This window comes from Lynx canadensis, chromosome B1 (genome assembly GCF_007474595.2).
Source record: "Lynx canadensis isolate LIC74 chromosome B1, mLynCan4.pri.v2, whole genome shotgun sequence".
Classification (NCBI taxonomy): Eukaryota; Metazoa; Chordata; class Mammalia; order Carnivora; family Felidae; genus Lynx; species Lynx canadensis.
Window position 1 is genome coordinate 85,618,971 of NC_044306.2, and position 21,189 is coordinate 85,640,159.

At 41.0% G+C, this 21,189-nt stretch overlaps 2 long non-coding RNA genes across 2 annotated transcripts; both read right to left on the minus strand.

Moving 5' to 3' along the window:
- Positions 1-533: 533 nt before the first annotated feature.
- Positions 534-2,313, minus strand: LOC116738023. The gene is made up of 2 exons (XR_004343526.1): positions 1,931-2,313; positions 534-662 (listed from the first exon to the last, which is right to left on the minus strand). It is a non-coding gene; the product is annotated as an uncharacterized LOC116738023 (long non-coding RNA).
- Positions 2,314-5,716: 3,403 nt separating this feature from the next.
- Positions 5,717-13,673, minus strand: LOC115512215. Its single transcript, XR_003968317.1, has 2 exons — positions 13,444-13,673; positions 5,717-7,222 (listed from the first exon to the last, which is right to left on the minus strand). It is a non-coding gene; the product is annotated as an uncharacterized LOC115512215 (long non-coding RNA).
- Between the last annotated feature and the right edge of the window lie 7,516 nt (positions 13,674-21,189).

Below are 21,189 nucleotides of genomic sequence, written 5' to 3' on the forward strand. Positions count from 1 at the left end.
TGCCATGTTATTTACAAGAGACACAAATTTAATACAGAAAGGTTGATAATCAAGAGTAAAAGCAAGGGGGCGCCTGGGTGGCTCAGTCGGTTGAGCGTGGGACTTCGGCTGGGTCTTCTTGCAGTTAGGAAAGTTCTTGTTACAAGTTCTCACCACTGGTCACGATCTCGAGGTTCGTGAGTTCAAGCCCCGCATCAGGCTCTGTTGTGACAGCTCAGAGCCTGGAACCTGCTTTGGAGTCTGTGTCTCCCTCTCTCTCTGCCCCTCCCCCGCTCATGCTCTGTCTCTCTCTCAAAAATAAACAAACATTAAAGAGTAAACGCGATTTATCAGGCAAAAATTACCAAAAGAAAATAATACCTGTTAATATCATAAAAGGTAGACATTACATGAAAACTATTTTAAAAATAAATAAATAAAGCCTTTTATACTGAGAAAGAGGGCAAAGCTACAAAAGGTATGAGATATATAAGATACACCCTCATTTTGGTTAGGATAGACTAGTGTATGTTGAATAACAAGCAACCCTAAAATTTCAGTGCCTCAACACAAGAAAAGTTTATTTTTCTGTCTCATCATGTGTCCCATGTGAGTTTGTGAGGAGCTCCATTCCAGCACCACTCGGGAAGTCCAGGAGGTCCGCCATCTAATGGCTCTGTTTTCTGAAACACATGATATCTTCAATCAGGCAAGGAAGAGCCGGTGGGGAGGGGTCACATACAACCTCTAGAATGCTTCATCCCAGAAGTGACAGACGTCTCTTGACCGATAGCCCAGTGGTGAGAACTTGTAACAAGAACTTTCCTAACTGCAAGAAGACCAAGAAAGTCCGGGCAAATGGTTAGCTAAAAATGTTTACACCACAGCCTCTAATAACATAGCCTACAAGGAAAAAATTACTCCGCTAACATGGTGGAAATTTTCAGCACACGTTTCTCAGGGACCAGGTTAAAAATAACTTTTGTGCTTCAAATTCTTCTCTCAGAGAATAACTCATTTGAGTCTTGAAACCCTACATTTTCATCTTCTATTTTAATCTTCTATTAAAATCCATTTAGTCACATGGGGTAGAAGAAGGGAAGTGGTGGATATGGTTATCAGATCCCTCTCAGTTTGAAAGCAAGATCCAGTGGGAATGAGTCTTAGGACAAGGAAGTATAGCTAGCGGGTGGGGGTTGTGCAACAGCTAGGAACAGGGCATAGAAAGGGGAAGAAGCACATTTTATAATTTTTGCCAAAGTTACTCAGCAGGAGATGGAGGTAGTATTAAAAAGAAAAAGGAGGAGATTGAAGCGCAAGCATGATTAAGTTGCATGATTAAGATGTAGGTTTACTTTATATAACCACCACAAGCAGTTGTAACCTTGGCAACCACAGTTAACAAAGATCCTTACCCTGTGACCACCTTAGTTTATGTTAGGTGGGGGGTTGTGAGGAGTGAATTGCCAAGAAAGGAGTGGTTTTCAACCATGTTTTCTTTTCTTTTTTAATGGTTTTTGTCTGCTTGTTTGTTTGTTTTTTGAAAGAGAGAGAGAGCACAAGCAGGGGAGGGGGAGAGAGGGAGGGGGAGAGAGAATTCCAAGCAGATTCTGATGCAGGATTCCATCCCACGGACAATGAGATCATGATCTGAGCCAAAGTCAAGAGTCCGACGCTCAACCTACTGAGCCACCCAGGCGCCCCTCCAACATGTTTTCTTTTTGCTGGAATGGGAGCACAAAGCTCACATATAATTAAAACCACTAATATTTATTTAATTCTCTCTCTCTCTCTCTCTTTCTCTCTCTCTCTCTCTCTCTATATATATATATATATATAGAGAGAGAGAGAGAGAGATAGACCCTGAATATATATATATATATATATAGAGAGAGAGAGAGAGAGAGATTTATACCAAATACTGCAACAAACAGAAACTAGAATAGTTTACCTTTTATGAGTTGCCCTGCTTCACAGCTTACATAAAACTTTTGCTTTTGTTACCTTCCTCTGCTTTCTGATAATGGTGTTGACAATCTAGGCAAGCAAAAAAGAAAGAAAAGAAAGGCAAGGTTGCCTGGGACTCAACAAACTGATTACAAGCTCCTAATCAACTGATTTGGTGGTAATACACGGCGAAGTCTTTCTCAAACATTCAGGGGGTGAGGAAGATTCCCCACAAAGCCCTCCAATTAAAACCTACTTTTAATAACCAGTCACACTTTATCTGCTCTTTGGTGGCAATTTAGGAAGAGTCCATTTCAAAATGCAGTGGTTGAGGCGCCTGGGTGGCTCGGTCGGTTAAGCATCCGACTTCGGCTCAGGTCATGATCTCACGGTTCGTGATTTTGAGCCCCGCGTCGGGCTCTGTGCTGACAGTTCAGAGCCTGGACCCTGTTTCAGATTCTGTGTCTTCCTCTCTCTCTCTGACCCTCCCCCATTCATGCTCTGTCTCCCTCTGTCTCAAAAGTAAATAAACGTTTAAAAAAAATTAGAAAAAAAAATGCAGTGGTAAAAGTACTACTATATGTTTTAGTAGAAGGAACTTTTTGTAACTTGTTTCCCTCTTTGGTGTATGTAAGGGTAGTTTAAAATGAAACATTAAGATGTCAGCCAGTCCATGAACCTATCTTGACTTTTGTAATAGAGTGTGTTTTCCAAAGACGGCCACAACAATATATATCCCATCCCACAGTGCTATTTACAATGTGACATTTGACTCTCTGGGACCTCTGAAACTACTTCCACTGATTGGTTGCATTGGAAGTGATGTTATGTGACTTCCAAGACTAGGTTATTAAAGGCAATACAGCTTCTGCTGGGATTTCTCTTTAGGGATATAGGACTTGAAAGCCCTGAGCTGATATATATATGAAAGTGGGCTATCTTGAAGCCATCATGTGGAGAGACTGTATAGTTAGAAGGCAATGCCCAGGGAGCCCCAAATGACTTAATTCCCAGCTGTTCTTATCTTCCCAGCCCAGGCACCGGACATCAAAGTAAGAGTTCAGATGAATCCAGCTCACAGTCTTCAAGCTGCCCAGCAGAGACGAACTGCTTGCCAAACCTTGCAAAACTACAGATTTGTGAGCAAAATAATGTTATTAATGTAAGCCTCTAGGTTTTGGGATAGTTTGTTATGCAGCCATTGATAACTAATGGAATCTTGTTCTTATTTAAAGGATTGCTTTTCGGAAGCAGAGAGATAGCAGGTGGAGAAGAGGATATGAGGCGGAATCCAGGATGGGTGTTTGGGATATGAATAAATTATGATAGATTAAAAACTGACGGATATGGTGAATGAGTTAAATTTGGTAAACCTCAAGGCAGACTCTGCTGGAGTTACCATGACAGGAGAAAGCAGAGGACAACATCTGCAAGTAGAGATTGCTCATTGGCCAAGTTTGGGCAGGGATACCAGATCTAGGGCTGGAGATGTGTGGGCAAACATGTCAGTGTCTCTAATGACTGTGCCCAGCTTCATTCATGGTCAGTGTTACAATAGGGACTCTGTCCTCTACAGTCCAAGTCCCTGGGCTCAGCTCCTACCATGCTTATTTCAGCCTCCTGCTTCGAGTAGGTGGAAATGCATACCTGTCTTCTAGATTTCTCTACCTCTTGACCTCTTGCTGGGTTCAACTTCTCACTCCATTTGTCACCTGATTTTACCCTGAATCATCTTTACATTCTCCTTGTCTGTCTAGGCTACAATTCTTCTTGTTAGTTAACTGATATGATTGGATTCTATAGATCTCTTAACCTCAGCCAGTCACAGCACTAAAGTCATGATAATAACGTGTGCCAATGTTTTTTAAACCTTTGCCTATTTTAGAGGTTTGAATTGTTTCAAATTATAAATTTTTAGATAAATGACTGAGGACGAATAACCTTGAATATAAATGCTTATCTCTTTGGGGTGCCTGGGTGGCTCAGTTGGTTAAGGGTCCAACTCTTGATTTCGGTTCAGGTCATGATCTCACAGTTCTTGAGTTTGAGCCCTACAACAGGCTCCATGCACTGACCGTGCAGAGCCTGCTTGGGATTCTCTCCCTCTGCCCCTTTCCAACTTGCGTGTGTGCTCTGTCTTTTTTCTCTCTCAAAATAAAATTAAAAAAACTTTAAAAAGTGGGGGGGGGGGGAGATACATATATAAATAAATAAATGCTTGTCTTCTTTCCTAAAATTTTCTTTAGTTAAATTTGTTAGAATTTGGAATGAGTGGATCAAAATGTGAATACTGTGACATGTATACATTTATATCTAAACCCTCAGAACGATGCTAACAGTATTTACTCCCACCCCCACCATAACCCCCAGTAGACCCCCAGTCTACTTGCTGCTATCAGACTTACCCTGGAAAGTCAAATCTCTCTCACAGAGACCTCTTAGGACAAATAAAAACTCAGTCAGCCTAGATATCCTGAGGCAAAAATATGATATCAAGAACTTTTTAAAGAAATAATCCAGAAATTGAAATGTATGAAAGGTATGAAGGATAAGACAAGAAAGTCAAGGAAGAAAACAGTGCTAAAGACTAACATGAAGAGGCGTTTCAGTTGGTTAAGCTTCTGACTCTTGATTTCGGCTCAGGTCATGATCTCAAAGTTCCTAAGATCAAGCCCTGCCTCCGTTCTCTCCTGCCCCTCCCCCTCTGTACATCTCTCTTGCGCATGCACGCTCTCTCTCTCTCTTTCAAAATAAATAAATAAACTTAAAAAAAGAAAGACTGACATGAAAATATGCTTAGTTTCATAAACAATGATGGAAATGTAAAGCAAAACAGTGGGATATAATTTTTCATCCATCATCTTGGCAGAATCTTAAGATTGAAATGTCCAGTATTAATGAGGATGTAGTGAAACACCTCAACAGAAATCTTTCATTGAGTTAAAATTATTATTTCAATAAATTTATTACTTATTAGTAATACCCATGTTTTAATTTTTATTTGTTAAAAATAAAATTATTAGGGGCACCTGGGAGGCTCAGTCGTTTGAGCCATGGATTCCTGATTTCAGCTCAGGTCATGATCCCAGGGTCCTGGGATAGAGCCCAGCGTCGGGCTCCATGTTGAACATGGAGCCTACTTAAGATTATCTCTCTCTCCCTCTGCCCCTCTCCCCTGCTCTCTGTCTCTCTCTTTCAAGAAAGAAAGAAAGAAAGAAAGAAAGAAAGAAAGAAAGAAAGAAAGAAGCAAATAAAATTAGTTAAAATTTCAGATTATCCCGAGGGCAATCTGAAAACATAAAAAATTTGAATATATACCCTTGACCTAGCAACTCTACTTCTAGATTTTATTCTAAGAAGATAACCAGACAAGTGTGAAAAAATGTGCTTAGCAACAACGATGTTCATTACAGCATTATTTGTCATTGTAAAAACCGAATACAATCTAGAGTCCAACAATAGTCAAATTTCATTATGCTATATACATTCAAAGTTTTACCAAGGTACTAAGGACTCCCTTTTAAAAATGCCGTAGTTCCGTATGATTTGAAAATATGCCCAAAACATCATATATTGAATTAAAAAAAAGATGTTACAGAAAAAAATTTTTATCGCTTTCTTTCTTCCTTTCTTGTTTCTTTCTGTGTTGCATACTCTGCAAGTATATACATCAAATCTACTAGTAGTTATCTCTGGAAGAAGACACTGTGTTAGAGCTTTCTATACACTTATAAGTTGCTGTTTTCTTTTCTACAATGAACTTTCAGAGTTTTTATAATCAGCAAATATATCAAAGACATTTCCATTTATTAAAGAAAGCATTCCTTACTGATTAATTCATTAAACAAATGGCCATTGAAGGCCACCAGGCTCTCTCCTGGACAATGAAGGGCAAGGTAAGTAAGAAGTTCTCAGAATCTATGAGGGAAAACAAAAAATTGTAATGTTATATGACCTTGCTAGATTTATATATATGCTAATTAATAATGCTTTGTAAGTGAAATGTAAAATCCATTTGGAACCCTTTGGAATTCTAAGGCACCTCACCAGCTGAAGTGTTGATGGACATAATCTGCTATCCGTGCATAGGTTTGGGTAAGAGGCTGGGAGTGGAGAAAAGAGGAGAAAGGATGAGTCATTGAGTCATCCTTTCTGGTGTTCAAGAACCCTGACACCCAGGTCTCTGGCCTTAGGCCAGGACAAGTGCACCTTTAGAGACTGTGCTGGTTTCCCAGGCTGAGGTGGAGGCACCCAGAGGCAGATGTGATGACTTCCTTTGAAGTAGAACACACTCTCTTCTTCCTGGAAGATTTGTGATTTTCTGGACACAGGTCAATGTCACATGGGGGTATAAACATTTTCTGCAAGTTTTTTTCCTTTTCACAAATTCCATGCAACTGACACACGGATTGTCTCATACACACATCAAAGCACAGAATCATAAACTGCTGACCAGCAGAAGGAAATTGAAGTTTTCCAGAACTTGCCTGCAGAGAATCTTCATTATGATGGAACCAGACCAAGACTGGCTATACTTCAGGCATCAGAGAATGCCAGCTTCCCCAAATGGTGACACAGGACAAGTCAGCTGGACAGAGAAGAGCATCTCTCTGCAAGGTTCAGGCAGGCCTGGCTTCCAGACTTCAAAGGCACAAACATTCATTTTTAATTCAAATGACATCTCTTGGTCTGCGTCTCATCCACTGCACCCTGATGCCTTCTCAGCACTTTCCCCCAATTTTAGAAGGCAGTGCTACACATGCAGAGAGAAAGTTTGCTTTGACTTTATTCTTCTGGCACTAAGAGGGCTTACTTTCTTCTAGAACCTAAATTATTGTCATGTTGCTAATAATTATAATTTCTTAGCCCCAGCCAGCTTTGCAGGACTCAACAAAACGTGTGCCACTTATTCTCTCGGACTTCAGCCTAACCTGCTTTATATGCTGAAGAACTCACAAAATCCTGAAGGAAGCCCAAAGAAGTTAAAGTGTCCAGAATAGCGAACAGTATTTCAGAGAGGCCTTTCTTCCTTTTGTAAATCTGGTCACGAATTCTTTGCCTTGCTCAGATATACGTCAAAATACTATAGACTCTTGCTGGACTGCGAGGATGGAGACCCCGGGCCTTCCCCAGATGGATGAGCCAGATGCTGACTCAGCCATGTGCCAGGTCCCAGGACTGACCCGAGAACCTAAGGACGACCAGCCACCAGCAACAGGTTTTACGCTGACTGAAGCTACTCCATCAATCCGTTGCCCCGATTCATGCCTATTTGGTATTCACTGTGCCCATACTGCTGTGTATAAAGAAAAAAAAAATCAACACTTCTTGGAATTTGGCCCATCTGAAGACAGGTAAGAGTTGTATGCAAATACTTTCAGAACAGTTCAAAAGAGAACTCTGGTGAGTTCTACAATGGAATTCATTTTTAGATTTGCTTGAGGAAGAACAAGGCACAGCACCCTGAAGTCTCCTTAATTAATCAAAAATGTCAGTTTTGTCTGTTTGCTTGCTGGTTGGTTTATGTGCATTCTCCCCTCCATCCACGCACAAGGGCAAGTGCTTTATTCAGCGATATATCCTTATGTATAACACAGAAATTTGCTAATTGAAAGGAAAAGAGGGAGAGATTAAGGAGAGAGAGAAGGAGAGAATGGTGGTAGGAAGGCAGCATACGTGGCACTTAAAAGCTTCATATCTACAGACTTCCAGGATTAAACCCCAACTCTGTGAAATACAGCTACGTGACCTCAGGCAACTTACTTACCTTCTCTGTGCTTTGTTTCTTTATCCTGAAAATAGGGGGTACAATAATACCTGCCTCACTGAACTGAACAAAGAACCTTGAGTTAATATTTGTGGCTTTAGGAAATGTCTGGACAGAATGAGCACTGAATAAACATGTATTACATTTTTAAAATCATAAAGAAGAGAAATTTTCATTGGGGAAAATTTTATTATCTTTTATTTATTTTTTGTTTATTGATTTATTTAGAGAGAGAGAGAGAGAGAGAGAGAGAGCATGCATGTGTAAGTGGGATAGGGGCAGAGAGAGAGAGAGAGAGAGAGAGAGAATCCCAAGAAGGCTCCCAGCTGTCAGTGTAGAACCCAATGTGGGGCTCGAACTCACAAACAGTGAGATCATGACCTGAGCTGAAACCAAGAGTTGGATGCTTAACCGATTGAACCACCCAGGCACCATGGGAAATTATTTTAAAAATGACTTTGAGAGCTGTTTGGGAGTTACAATGTGTAGATTCTGCAATCGTTTTGATGCTTTATGTTCAGAAGAAAGAGTCGAGAGCCAAGGCAGAGAGGCTGAAACAACCAAAGCAAGGAATGGGAGTCCTAGACCTCCAGCCAGTTGGTACCTGCCATGAGGGAACAGGTTAATGGGCACAGGCCCCATCCAGGAAATCTCCTGTGTGTGTGCGTGTGTGCGTGTGCGTGTGCGTGTGTGTGTGTGTGTGTGTGTATACTTACTCTGCCATGGATTTCCAGGATGTGTGTAGTTTTCCTTCATTTAACCAGGAATTCCCAGGGAATGGCAACTGCTTTATTCATGCTATATTTCCCCTCACTTGGCTGTACGACCTTGGACCAGTTGCTTGGCTACTCTGTTGTTCAGTTCCCTGATGAGTTTAAAAGTGACAATGACAAAGCTGGCTAACAGTCCTATTAGAAGTGTTAAATGGGATGATGTTTGAAATGTGCTTGGGGCAGGGCACCTGGGTGGCTCAGTCAGTTAATCATCCCACCGGTTAAGCATCTGACTCTTGATTCTGGCTTGGGTCGTAATCTCAAGTTCGTGAGATCGAGTCCCATGTCAGGTTCTGTGCTGACAGCCTGGAACCTGCTTGGGATTCTCTCTCTGCCCCTCCCCTCCCTTCCTCTCTCTTTCTGTCTCTCTCTCTCTCTCTCAAAAATAAATAAATAAATAAATGAACAGTTTTAAAAATGTGCTCTGTGCTGAGCACATTGTAAACATTCAGTGATCATTGAGTAATATTATTATAACAGCCAAACGTATGTTTGTGAAATCAAACAAGTTAATGATATAAAAAATTGATAGCTGAACTGGAATTAGAAATCATCCATGTGTCCACGGGTAGAAGGATGTGCATTTGGTTAGAAAAAAAAAAGCCAAAACATGGGGCGCCTCGGTAGCTCAGTCGGTTGGGCGTTCGACTTCGGCTCAGGTCATGATCTCGTGGTCCGTGAGTTCCAGCCCCACATCGGGCTCTGTGCTGACAGCTCAGAGCCTGGAGCCTGTTTCAGATTCTGTGTCTCCCTCTCTCTCTGACCTTCCCCCGTTCATGCTCTGTCTCTCTCTGTCTCAAAAATAAATAAACATAAAAAAAATTTAAAAAAGAAAAAGAAAAAAAAAGCCAAAACAGAAGGGGAGCTATAATCACATACCAGAGCAGACTCAAAAATATAATGTTGAAGGGAGATAAGAAACAGAAGACATTTTACGACACAATATCATTTGTTTTTTAAAAATTAAAATATTAAAAGGTAAACACATAACCACATTATACATTTTTTTACAAATTCCCCATGAACATTTTTCTCAAGGACTGCAAAATAGTCTAGAAATTGGGACATAGTTTACTAACCAAATAACCATACTCTAAACCAGGCTATAAATATATAAATACATGTTTGCAAGGTCTATCTGTTGGAAAAGAACGCATTAAATATGCAGAAGTGCTCAATGAAGCAAGGGACGATAATGGCAGTATAAATGGGAGACTGTTGCTAGGAAAAGCCCCCTTCCGGAGACATCATGTCCTAATCCCTGGAACCTGTAAATATTACTTTAGTTGAAAGAAGTGTCTTTGCAGATGTGGTTCAGTTAAGGATCTCGAGATGGGGAGAGTCTCCTGGATGATCCAGGGGTACCCTCACTACAATCACAGGTGTCCTTGTAAGAGGAGGCACAGGGAGATCTGACACACAAAAAAGAGAAGGTGAGATGGAGGTGGAGCAGAGAGATTTGAAGCTGCTGAGCTGGATGCCTGGAGGGACGTGGCCATAGCCAAGGAATGCAAATAGCCGCCAGAAGCTCCCCAAAGCCTCCAGAGAGAACGTGGCCTGGATAGCGCCTTGATTTCCACCCAGGGATACTGACGTCAGACTTCTGGCCTCTGGAACTGTGACAGAATACATTTCTATTGTTATAAGCCACTAAGTTTGTGCTAATTTGTTACAGCTGCCGTAGGAAACTAGCCATGAAGAGGGAAAATAAAGAGACAAAATAGTCTCCTGACATGGAGGGGTGATGACGGATTGCTATGAACCGAGGCAGATAGACCACTAAATTCAGTTCACTCACCGTCTTAAAAGAACAACAAAACAAACAAAAAATTGGAGACGGCCGCACACAACGCCATTGTTCGTTACATTCCAAAACTTATTTAAACATTCCTCTTAAGAGGCACCTGGGTGGCTCGGTCGGTTAAGTGACCGACGTTGGCTCAGGTCATGATCTTACGGTTTGTGAGTTCGAGCCCCACGTTGGGCTCTGTGCTGACAGCTTGGAGTCTGGAGCCTGCTTCAGATTCTGTCTCCAGCTCTCTCTGCCCCTCCCCAGGTTGTGCTCTGTCTCTCTATGTCTCTCAAAATATAAATAAACGCAAAAAAAAAAAAATTCCTCTTAAGATGTCCTTAGGTAGTTCCAGATGTCTCCTTTAAAACGTATTAAACATCGTTAGGTGGAGCAGCTAATGCATCAGATTTTAAGTGAGAAAAGACATAAGCAGACATGTCATAAAAGAGGAAATGCGACAGATTAGCAAGCATGGGAGGACTTTCAGCTTCCAAGAAATGCAGTTTAAAACAATAATGAAATTTTAGGGGCGCCCGAGTGGCTCAGTCTGTTAAGCATCCGACTTCAGCTCAGGTCATGATCTCAAGGCTTGTGAGTTCAAGCTGCGGGTCAGGCTCTGTGCTGACAGCCCAGAGCCTGGAGCCTGCTTTGGATTCTGTGTTTTTCTCTCTCTCACTTTGCCCCTCCCCCCACCCTCTCAAAAATAAACATTGAAAAAATTTTAAAGCAATAATGAAATTTCATACTTTTGCCCACTAAAATGGCAAATCTTTTTATTCATATATATTTTAAATTTTTCCTCACACTTTATTTTTAGCCTGCTTTTTCCCACTTAGCGATTTGTCTTCCTAAACATGACAGAAAATGAAATGAATAAAATAAATAGTGAAAAAAAATGTGATAAAATTGGCAGTGTCCTACATTGCTGATGACTGTGTCATTTGAGGAAGAAATCTGACAATATGAAGAGCTTTAACATTTTTCAAAGACTTTGACCTTCACTTTAGCTTTACTTCTAATGTTTTCTAAGGAAGTCATCCTAGTTGAGGAAGCACAATGTTTTATTATAGAATCTAAAATAATAAAAATTAACACAACATAATAGCTTAGAAGAAGGTCAGCAAACTATGACCTCTGGGCCAGATGTGGCCTTGGCTTGTTTTTGTAAATAAAGTTTTATTGGAACACAGTCACATTTGTTTACATATTGTTTATGGCTGCATTTGCACTGCATGGCAGAGCTGAGTAGTTGCCAAAGAGACATTTGTCCCACAAAGCCAAAAACATTTACTCTCTGGCCCTTTATAGAAAGAGTATGTTGATTCCTGGTTTAGAGTATGGTTATTGGGTTAGTAAACTATGTCCCAATTTCTAGACTGTTTTGCAGTCCTTGAGAAAAATGTTCATGGGGAATTTGTAAAAAAATGGAAAAATGTTTCATGTTATGGGAAAATAAGAGAAAACAGAATAGTAGGAACTATATGGTTACAATTACGGAATAATGATAGTTACAGTCATTTAAAAAAAAGACTGAAAGGAAGTATGACAAAACGTTAACATTATTTATCTTCAAATGATGGGTAATACATATGATTTCGTACTTGCTCTACTGTGTGTTTCTTCGTGTGTATTCAATTATTCAATGCATATTAATGAACACATTTCACTTTAAAGTATAAAAATAAATAAATATCAATTTTAAAATTGAAACTAAAAATATTAAGTAAGCCCCCAGTGCACTAGGTTTCACAGACTCTTAGATTAAAGATATGATCATGTACCATAATTTAGTATCTTCTCCCACCACTTCTGGCCACCTAAAGGGAACTCCTATCCACTAGAGTTAGAGATTCTATTTCCATTCAAATTTATACGGCAGGCAGGGTTTTTCTCCATTTTTACCCTCTTCTTGAGGATGGACACATGCCTGCCTCGTTTCTGGACCCTGTCCCATGCCATAAGAAAACAAGGGGGTAATTCTAAATAAGGCAAAGGAACACCTAGAATTCTGCTAAGGTGTGTTAATCGTACGAGTACCAAGTCTGGACTTCAAAGTTCCTTGGCTTGTGACTTGACACCACTTACTTCCAAGGGAAAAGCAGATGAATTGAAAGATATGAATGACAACCTAGGCCAGAGAAGGAAGAAGCAGAAGTGAGACTTTGAGGGTAGGCAGACAAGAGAGGAGATGGGGAAACAAAAGTAGATGACTCTTGACTTCCTTCTGAGGTGGACTCTATGTCGACTAAAGCTGCCGCACAAGGGAAGCAGAGATCTGTTTTTCATCACCCTCTGGATGTGTGTATGTGAACTTAGCTCAAAAATGAAGTAAACTTGTAATGGGCTCCCCACCCATCAAAATGTTAAGGGTTTAGCTAAAGGATTATGCTTAATTCAAAACCATCAAGCATTAAGAGTGCAGTGAGTAAGATACAAGTGAGAGCAAAGTTAAACTAAAAAGGGGAGGTCAGCCAAAGTAACTTCACTTCCCATAATCACTTCCTATTATCTGTAAGGCCTGGAAAAATTGCAGTATTAAACTTTCTGAACTTATTGGGGAGTGCAACAGTTCCTCATTCTTTGGGGGATGAAGGATAGGGGTTGCTGATTCTGTTCCAATTAGATACAATTCACTCCAAATCACTAGGCAACCCCATGCTTTGATTACTCCATCTGCTCAGCCTGTGTGTGCAGACTCACAGAGACAGTGTGAACACCAGACAGCTGTGGGAAGGACGGCATGGAAGGGTGAGCAGGAGAAAGTGACAGCCACACATCTATCATTGACCAATTTGGCATTTACTAATCACATCTCATTTCTTAGCCCCATGAACAAATTAAATCTCATTCCCTTTCTTGGAACCAATAACCACAGCTAAGAGCATCACTGGCTTTCTCTGCATCTCTGTTCCTTCATGAAAATTTTTCCCACGGGCACCTGGGTGGCTCAGTTGGTTGAGCATCGAACTCTTGGTTTCAGCTCAGATCAAGATCTCAGAGTTTGTGGGTTCGAGCCCCATGTTGGGCTCTGTGCTGGCAGTGTGGAACCTGCTTGGGATTCTCTCTCTCTCTCTCTCTCTCTCTGCCTCTCCCTCATGCTTCCTCTCTAAAAAAATAAATAAATAAACTTAAAAACTTAAAAAAAATCCCTAACTGCAAAGTGGGGCCTAGAAAGGAAGCCTGACCTGGAAGGACTCAGTTCATCTCTTCACCAAATGTTTGAGCATCAACTGTTGCAGGATTTTTTACCTCAATACCCAGGGTTCGTTGTCTCTCTGCTTCAAAGAATGAAGAGGTGGACACAGAATTAAATGAGCAGCAGGCAAAAGTTTATTAGAGTGTAAGATCGGAAAGTAAGAATAGTACGAAAGCTCTCTTTGCGGAGAGGGGGCATTTGAAAGTGAATGCTAGTGACTCTAGGTGAGGGACTCTGTTTTACAGGGTTTTGGTCAGTTCCCCTTTCCTTCCCCCTTGTTCCTTTTCCAGTTCTACCCTTATTGGCTAGGTAACTCTAAATGCCTAGTCATTCCTTCTTGATTGGCTCATTTCCATTGTAGGAGGGGTGGCCTATGGCCTTATGTTCCTTCTGGGTCATAATTTTATGGTCTACTGCTTTTTTTTAGTCAGGTCTTTTGTCAAATTCCTGAGGGAAACCTGAGGGGGAATAGGTGGTATCTGTTACATTCCCAAGAGGAAGTTAAGCCTGAGGGAGTTTGCTCAAGTGAGATGTTCTCAGCACTGTTTTAAAATAAGTGTTTTTCCCAGGGACTTCAGGTCTTAATCTTTCCCTCTCTGCCTGTTTTATCCTATCTTTCCCTTGTACACAACTTGGTGCTAAGCACTGTTCTAGGCTTTGGGGATACAGCAGAGAAAATAATAAAGATCCCCACCCTTGTGGAATTTATTTTTTTTAAGTTTATTTATTATTTTGAGAGACACTGAGGCAACGTGAGTCAGGGAGGGGCAGAGAGAGAGGGAGGGAGAGAATCCCAAGCAGGATCTGCACTGTCAGCACAGAGCCTGATACATGGCTTGAACCAACCAGCCGTGAGATCACGACCTGAGCCGAAACCAAGAGTCAGATGCTTAACCGAAGGAGACACCCAGGTGCCCCCGCCCTTATGGAATTTAAATTCAAACATGGGTTGGGGTACGCCTGGGTGGCTCACACCGTTGTGCATCCAACTTTGGCTCAGGTCATGATCTTGCAGTTTGTGAGTTTGAGCCCTGCATCGGGCTCTGTGCTGACAGCTTGGAGCCTGGACCCTGCTTTGGATTCTGATTCTCCCTCTCTCTCGGCCCCTCCCCTGCTCACACTCTGTCTCTCTCTCTCCCTCAAAATAAATAAACATTAAAAAATTTTTTTAATTCAAACAGGGGCGATGAACACTAGAGAGCAAAGATAATAAGTAAATTATGTTGGAGGATAATAAGTGATATGGACAATAAGAAAGTAGGAAAGGGAAGGAGGGAATCAGCACTGGGTGTGGAGGGATCCATTCACATCATTCAATAGGATGGTCAGGACAAGCCTTATTAAAGAGGTGAGCAAAGACTTGAAGAAGGTAAGGGAGTTAGGAAAGTAGCAGCCTTCCTGCTATGAGCTAATGTCTTTTCAGATATTCCCTCCAGGACCTTCATGACATAGCAATCAGAGTGTAATCAAGTCTGGCTTCTTTTCCCAAAAACTAATAGAGAAACCATGTCAAGCCCCAAAGGAAAATAATCACTACCATGCAGACTTGAGCAGGGACTTCCTTTTCTTTACCACTGGATTTCTAGAGCCTGCCATGTAGAAAACACTCAATCTCCATTTAGTGAATGACTAAATGATTACCTGCTACATGTAAATAACACAAGGTTCAAGACCAATGCCAGAAAGATAATGGAGCAATGCTCCAAATAGGTTGTGCTGCTTTCCGTAACTGACTCTCACCTTCTTGCTGTCTCAGCAAGAGGTCTGGGTGCCCAGCACACAGGTGCAAACCCCTAGAGCTTGGAAAAAGGGAAGTGGCGGGGAACATTTCTCCTGGTGGCAGCACCTCTCTTATCTCAGGGCGTCAACAGCTTTGTTCTATTTAAATCAACTTATTAATCGCTTACGCAGAACCTGTTTTATGTTAGCCACGGCTAGATCTTACAGCGATCAGAGTAAGTAGTGTGCTGTGGTAGGAGCTTCTAGGACGGCCCAATGATTCCTGCCTCCTGATATTTAAGCCCCTATGTAAGCCTGTGCTGTTGAGTGTGGGCTGGATGTAGTAACTGACTCACCTCTAACAAATACAATATGGCAAAAGGGATGGGATATCATTACAAAAAGTGATGGGATTGCATTACAAAAAGACTGTAACTTCAGTCTTGCTCACCATCTCTCTCTCTGTTTCTAGTCGTCGCTCTGGGGGAAGCAAGCTGCCACGTTGTGTGTGACCCTATGGAGAAGGCCACATGGCAAGGAACCGATGTCTCTGACCAATAATAGCCTGCAAAGACTTGTGGCTGCCCCCACTAGGTGAGTGAACTTTGAAGCAGATGCTTTTATAATTAAGCTTTGAGAAGATCAGAGTCCCAGCAATACCCTGACACAGGCTCTGAGAAGCCCTGATGCAGAGGACTCAGTTAAGCTCCGCCTGAGTTCTTGACTCTCAGAAACTATGAGAGGATAAATTGTTGTTATTTTAAGCCACTAAGTTTGGGGATTGTTTGTTATGCAGCAGTGGATAACTAGTACACATGATCTACCCTCAGAACAAAATATGGTAAGGTGAGTGACACATGAGTGATAGAAACCAAATATTTTGGGTGGAGGGGGTTCATGGGAATAAGAAATAGGTGACTGCAGATTATAATTATATAAATTTGCACAACTCTTTACACTTAACTGGGTGCTTCCACAACTGTCTCATTTGATCTTACAATAAACCTAAGGATGATAGTATTTGATTTCTTCAACATTAGATATTAATTGATCCAGTCATTCAGTAAAAATTTTAAGTGTCAAATATACATCTGTGATGAGTATAAAGGAAGCCTATATAAGCCATAGTAACTGTCCTCAGAGAACCCAAAATAGTTTAATGCATTAAATAAATAATAAATAAACAGATCTTGTGGTACAATATATTAGAGACCATAAAGAGGTATGCACAGAATAGTTGATAACTCGAAAGTGGGGATGATGGACTCTTCCAGAGGATCTAAAAAAGACTTGAAACTTGATTCTTTTTTTTTTCTATCTCTGTTGTGTATATTTGGCAAATAAAAATTACATATTTTTAAGGTGAACAATGTGATTTTTAAAAATTTTTTTTAATGTTTATTTATTTTTGAGACAGAGGGAGACAGAGCGCAAGTGGGGGAGGGGCAGAGAGAGAGAGAGACACAGAATCCGACGCAGGCTCCAGCCTCTGAGCCGTCAGCACAGAGCCCCACACGGGGCTCGAACTCACGGACCGTGAGATCATGACCTGAGCCGAAGTCAGATGCTCAACCGACTGAGCCACCCAGGTGCCCCTTTTTAATTTTTTTAATGTTTATTTATGTGCTGTTTTGATATATGTGTATATTGTGAAATAATTACCACAGTCAAACTAATTATCATATCCATCACCTCACACAGTTACAATTTTTTTGTCTGGTGAGAGAGAACACTTAAGATCAATTCCCTTAGCAAATGTCAAGCATGTCATACAGTATTGTTAGCTGTAATCACCATGCTGGACATTAAATCTCCAGAAGGATGAGTTGGAGTTCATCAGATTATTGGCTCATAGGATGGGAGGGGAGGGAGAGAACAGCATCTTAGGCAAATGGGGATGGGGCCACATGTGATGGTATGGAGTTTGAAACAATAGTCTGGTACAGAAAATGATAATTCTATATAGGCAGGTAGTGGAGTACATATAAAGAAAAGGAAAATCAACAAAGGAAAGAACTCCTTTCAGACTCAACTCTTCTTGTCTATATGTTATGCTTTCTCCATGATGCCACACCGTCTTTTCTAATCTTAGCCTCATTTCCTGATTTCTCTTACTCCTTTATAAGATTTGATGATCATTATAGATCATTAGAGAGCAAGTCAGAAGCCAGGAAGAGGCTCAATCCAAGTTGACAAGTAAGTTAGGGAGCAAACTGATGGTCTCAAGGAGGATAAAGAGGTGGCAGAGAGAGAGGGGAAGGGAGGGAATGATGGAGAGGAACATCTGTAGTTTGAAGAAAGAGTAGGATTAAAGAAAAAAATTGCCAAGACGTATGGGGGAGTTTAGAGAATTTTTGTAGCTAGATTGTACAGAGCCAAATAAGAAGGAAAGGTACACATATGATATATTAGGTGAAGAAAGGTAAAAGCTAAAGTTTTTAAGAGAAGAAATAGATTCCCTAAAATGATAAACCAATGCACCTCCTACTATGATATAGTAAGAAAGGTAATTCACCTCTGTGGTGGTCTTCCTCCAAAGCTATAAATACATTCTAGTCATTTGTTACAAATTTGTCTAACTGACAAACTGAGGAATATTCTACAAAATGCCTCAGTCGTACTCTTTAAAACAGTCACGATCAGTCTTTGAGAAACTGTCACAGACCAGAGGAGACTAAGGAGACATGATGATTGAACATAATATGATATCCTCGATGGGAGCCTGGAACAGAAAAAGGGCATTAATGGAAAAGCTAATGAAATCTGAATAAAGGGTGAAGTTTAGTTAATAGCAACATACCAATGTCGGTTTCTCAGTTTTGATAAATGGATCTGAGTAATGCCAGATGATAACATTAGAGGAAACTGAATCTGAGGAGGGGCATACAAGAACTTACTGTATCATCCTGGAAATTTTTACATAAATCTGAAAATATTCCAAGATAAAAAGTTTATTTGGAAACACGATAGGCCAGTAGTGAAATCTAGATTATGACTTCTGTGAACTAATTTTTCAGTTGGCTTCACGGTTTACAAATCAACTTTTACAGTCCTTTGCGTACAATCTCTTGAGTGCATCCTTTAAGTAAAGGGACCATTCTCTGACAAATTTCCAAAAGTGTCCTAATGTAAATGTTGCACCAAAAGCAGGCTTGGCATGGGACAACATAAGTCTCAAATAAACAGTGAAATAGAATAAGGAAGTATTGAGAGACCAGATGAAAAATAATTATCATAGACTCTAAGCAAGCTGGGAGACAGAACTTATATCTGAGCATCTTCTCCTTGTCCTCAGCCTGTGGCCTAAATAAAGACATTTTCTGAATGGATGAATGTGAATGAATGAATACACACACACACACACACACACACACACACACTGAGAGAGTTTACTACATACAGACCCTTACTAAATTGACTATAAAGTGACAACAAAATCATGTAAGTTGGGAGGGGAATGGTCAAAATTAAAATAGTCAACAGTATGGATTTATTTCAGAGGAAGTTGAAGATACTGATTAATCTTAGACTTGGCTAAGACAATTGCGTTACGTTCATTTTGCACAGCAAAATTTCAAGGTAACCCTATGACATCCAAACTTTGACTTTGTTTCCCCCTTTCAGAAGGAATTAGACCCACACAGAAGCTCCTCATTTTTCTCTGTTCCTCTTTGTAAACTCTGCTTCTCCCTAGAACTAGAGACTTCTTAGGCCCATGAAAGCCACTTTCATACAGTATATGAGGCCAAAAACTACATAAAACAAAGAAATGAAGAACTATAGATAATAATCCAATGAGCTAGAGATCCAAATCAAGCAGAAACAGACTGAAGCTGTCCTCTCAAGCTACCATAAAGTCCCGGAGAGAGAAATTTCTCAACATACTCTCTGCTCCCAACTGCACCGGACTGTAGGTTATTTCTCAAATACGGTTTCCCATGACTCTGTGACTTTCTCCCTGACGTTCCCTCAATGGATTGCCCTTGCATGGAGCAGAAGTGTGGAACAGACCCTGCCCTTCCTGTTCAGAAGGAAACAACCCTCTCTCTCTTAGAGAGAACCTGACTGAGAAGGAAGAGAACACAGAGGAAACTAGAGGTGAGAAACGGAAAAAGAAGAAACCTGCACTTAGTTGTTCCTTAAGATCCACCCAAGGCCTGATTTCAGGAATCTGAACTAATAAATGCCCTTGTGCTAAAAACATTTTGGGTTGCTTTTCTGCCATTACAATGAAAGAGCCCTCAATAATAGTAGTGCACGTGTTCCAAACCCCAGGCCCTGCCTAGGAGAATAATATTTCATAATGCAATTTCCTAATTTCTGATAAGTATTTCCTTTTTCTAAAAAAGGTCATTAAACTTGCTTTCATTTTGAGAGTGTTGTGACTTGGGAGAATGGACTATAACCTGGAGTGCTACCAAGTCCAATACTTCTTAAGACGTATTGATGTTTTGTTTTATTTTTCAGACACCCTTAGATAGGGAAATATCCAGGTGCATGAGAAAGGGAATACAGAAGAGAATACCAATCAAGGATGAATTTTAAAATAGCTACAAGTTGGGGTGCCTGGGTGGCGCAGTCGGTTGAGCGTCCGACTTCAGCCAGGTCACGATCTCGCGGTCCGTGAGTTCGAGCCCCGCGTCGGGCTCTGGGCTGATGGCTCGGAGCCTGGAGCCTGTTTCCGATTCTGTGTCTCCCTCTCTCTCTGCCCCTCCCCCGTTCATGCTCTGTCTCTCTCTGTCCCAAAAATAAATAAACGTTGAAAAAAAAAATTAAAAAAAATAAATAAAAAATAAAATAGCTACAAGTAGATTATACTACAAAAGCATATGTTGATGCAATGGAGAGCAAATTAAATACATACATACATACTCAGTTCCTTGAGCAAATCGTCTAAGTCTGGTATGATAGAAAGACTCTGGGATTTGGAACGAAAGGATCCTGGGTTTATACCCAGCTCTGGTGCTTTCTATGTAGCCTAGCCTGAGGCAAGTAACCACCTCACTGAGCAACTGAGCAGCACATTCTTTGTGTATGAAATGGGGCTGAGGATGCTACTCGGCATCCGTGGTTGATACCAAATCAGTGATAACGTGAGTACAGCAGCTCATGCCTGGCACAAAGTAGGTGCTCAGTAAATGGTAGCAAGAGGTCACTGTTATTCTTATTTATCTTATTATTTATTCCTAGGGTCCTCAGTTCTTTTATTCGTGGACTCTGGATAATAATCTTTGCTGGTAACAGAATTTTTACAGAAATCAAAAAGACTTTGCAACTTGAAAGCATTTTGTCACATATATTTCAAACACAAATGTAAAGACATTATTAACACAAGGTTGGTGAGCAGAACACTCCTGGGACCCCCGATTCCTGCATCTAAATGTGGTTTTCCTTTGCTCCAGCTTCATGGAGGGACCAGCTTCACGTGTATGGACCAGCCCCTCATAGGCAAGTGGGCAAGTGCTCCGGTGTGAACCTATGCCCAGGTCCCACCCATCAGGCCAAACCCATGTGGGAGACCCCTGCAAGGTCCACGACCCTGGCTCATTATGAGGCATGCTCGCACAAACCGGAACTGAATTAGGGGAACCGAGCCAACCACAGTCAGAGAAACAAAAGGTGCTCTAACTAGTAAACAAATGTGCATTCTTCATGCATTGCCCCTGCTTTTGTATGTTAGGAACAAAAATAGCACCGTTGATACTGAAATGATCTGTGCAGGAAGACTGTACCTGGCCTTGCTTAGCGAATGTCTTGAGTCACTCTCAGTAACCACCCAACTGGTAGGAAATTCTCCTGCTCTACTCTGTGCCTTGTTATTGGCCCTTAAGTAGCTCTCCTGTATTATCGAACTGACAGTGAGTCATTGCCCCCAAAAATAGCAAAAGGAGAAGTTAGCTTTGCCAGAATCCAGAAGTGATCAGTGACACGGCGCCGTAGTTTCAAACACTTTTATCCACAGGAATCACATGAGCTTTCACCTTAACAACATGGAAGTGGGTTTTTGAAAGAAAAT